This window comes from Triticum aestivum, chromosome 5B, assembly GCF_018294505.1.
Source record: "Triticum aestivum cultivar Chinese Spring chromosome 5B, IWGSC CS RefSeq v2.1, whole genome shotgun sequence".
NCBI lineage: Eukaryota > Viridiplantae > Streptophyta > Magnoliopsida > Poales > Poaceae > Triticum > Triticum aestivum.
In genome coordinates, this window is record NC_057807.1 from 27,716,239 (window position 1) to 27,719,317 (window position 3,079).

Here is a 3,079-nt window from a genome sequence, read left to right on the forward strand (position 1 = left end):
CATTGTTTGTGCAAGAGATCATGTATGCCAAAATAGAGGTCATTTGGAGGTGGTCGAAAAAATGCCCGCATTTCGGAGGGACCATTTGGTCACTTAAGCCAGTTTTTGAAAAAAAGGTGAATTTTTCCACCACCTACAAATCGCCCCAATTTTCTTGTACATGGTGACCCACATTTGCCAAACATGTCTATGAAAGAATTTTTTGAAAAAATATATTTTACAATGCCCCCTTGAGGCATAGACCGATGTTTTCACCAGTCAGTCTAGAGGGCATTATAAATTCAAAAAAATTCAAAAAAAAATACAAAACCTTGGAAACCTAGTTTTGTTTGTGGAAGAGATCATGTGTGCAACATGTCTATGAAAGAAAATTTTGAAAACAATTATTTTACAATGTCCCCTTGAGGTATAGACCGATGTTTTGAGCATTAAATCAGGGTGTGTACAACTCTAGCTTGTTCTTGCCAAAATGCAGCATCATGGACATGCTGCAATGGAAAAAATGGTGACAAATGCAAAAAATGAAATATTACAAAAAATAGCCCGCCTACTTGCCCGCTTTCACAATTCAACGGCCTACATACGACTAGAAACCCAATCATTTATTGGGCCAGGATGCAGAGGCCCGCCAGATTGTGAAAATAGGTTGCAAGTAGGCCCCACAGGGCAGGGACGGAGACGGTTAAGCAATGTGCTGCCCGCTTTAGAAAGGAACTTGAGAGGGAAAGCTTAGCCCGCTATATAAACCGGTGCTAGCTCCCCTCGCTCGGCGAGGTGGGACTAAACTCCCTGCACCCCTGGGATGTGCCCGGCGCGACGCTCGCTTGGGCCTAATTTGGTTGGGCCGTCCCACGCCAGCCTCACCCGCTGGGTCACTGGATGGACCGTTGGGCCATCTCGTTGTCTGCGCCTGAGGCCTGCATGCATGGGAAGGGCGGCGACGTGGGTTTGCATGCGCGGGTGGCGGACGTGCATGCATGCGAGCGAGGCGATTAAAACCTTGTTTTCATCAACGTGGCAATTAAAACCTTGGTTTCACACTTTTTTGATCCACCCACATCTATTCAACGTGGCAATTAAAGCCTTGGTTTCACACTTTTTTGATCCACCCGCATCTATTCAACGTGGCAATTAAAGTGGCATATGGATCGTTCGACGCGGCTAGTTTGAACGTAAGCGCGGTCGGTTCCCTTCCCTTCCCCTTTCCCTATTTAAACCACCAGCCCTCACCTTCTGCACACATCCATTTGCACCGCCCTTCTCTTCTTCCCCAAACCCAGAGCACTCTCTGAGCGAGCCGTGAGGATGCAGTACAACAGCCCCACCTACCGGCTCCCACCGACCGTGCCGGAGAGACAATATCCGGCCGGCGTCGTTGTGGAGAGCACGCTTCGCGTGTGGGCGTTCTCATGCTGGAGGGTGCAAGGGGCTTTGCCCAGTGGTTCCTCCGTGCGGGCTTCGCCCACCTCCCGGCGGGCTCGCCGGTGATGTTCCGACTGGATGAAGTGCGTCCAAACTCCTGGTCTCCGCCGATAGGGCTCACCGTCACCTTCACCAACATATTTGATGCGTACTACCTCCTCGGCAAGGTGTTTTGGTGTGGATGCGAATTCATCGCATTCACAACCCACAATATCTTCACAAACTTCGACTGCGTCTTCCCCACCCGCGACGGTATGCACACCCTCCCCTACTACATCGGCGAGGACGGGATGGAGAGGAGCACTGGAGAGGAGGCGCAGTGAAGATGGTGGTGAAGGCCCGGTCTCATCAGCTTGTCTTTCCCTAGCGTGTTAGGGCAAGTTTTTTATCTTTTAGATATTTCTATTAAATCATGTCGTTGGTTCTACCGTGAACTTTATCTATCCGAACTATGTTATGATTTCTACCCGTCTATTTGATATGCGTTGGTTATCTGTGTTTTGCTTGCTATTTCTATCTTCTTCCCTTGATATTTCTATCTTATTTGACGTCAAAACCAGGAAGTTTTGGGGTTAGCTCAGATTTCACGCAGCCCACGGGGGTGTGCTTGCGCGCTTGATGGAAAAAATTGGTGTCATTCAACTTAGCCGTTCGGGTAGCAGGGGATGTTCCGTCTGGGAAGACGGATTTTTTCGGCATGCTTGAAATGGACCCAAAAAAATTTCGAAACCCTTGTACCAACATGACAAGCATCCATGCCAACTGGAAATTGTTTTTCGATGTTGTATGGTTTTGTAGGCTATAATGATTACGAACACGTGTAGATGAAAGGCACGAAAAAACAGTTTGAACAAAGACAACATAAATGATTTTTTACAAGTTTTATAGATGGAAAGTTCTTTAGATGCAATGCCATCTCACAAACAACTCAGAAACAACTGTATGATTGATCATAAAACACATGCATTGTTGTTTAAAGAACTGTCCCATGAATAAATTGTACCATAATTGCGAACATAGTGTGAAACAGAAAAAAAATTGTTTGCAACAAAATAATCCTGGTTTGAAGCTTAAACTGGTTGAAAAATAATTGAGCCTACTCCATATGGTCTTCTGCACTGCCAAAATCCAGTGACCTATTGCGTTGCGACGTTGGAGATTGCGTCGGGCTTGGCGACGACCCATGTGCTTCAATCTTTTTCTCTTTAACATCAATGTAACCATACAACAGAAGTTGTTCTTGTTCTTTCTCCGCCATCTCTCTAGCAAGATCCTCCATTTCTTGGATTCTCACTTCCTGTAGAAAACCATAGGAATTGTATTAGGAAGAACTCAAAAAAGACGTAGCCATAAACTAGATGCATGTAACATGTAAAATTTGAACCTCTGGATCAATGTCATACTCGGGATAACAACCCGTAGTTCTATTGTACACAATTTACAGGTGACATGTCTTGCTGCCATTCAGATCAGAAAGCATTTTTTCTACATCATCTGGTCCTGCAATCAAGAACATTCCTTCTGGAAGCTTGCACGCAGATCCGGGTAAGAAGTAGTACAGTTCTGCTCCCATTTTGCAACCAAAAGAATCTCTCATTTCACTCGTAATGAGATCGTAGGTCACTTTGGCGGGTTCAAAAATTCTGACTTCTGCCGG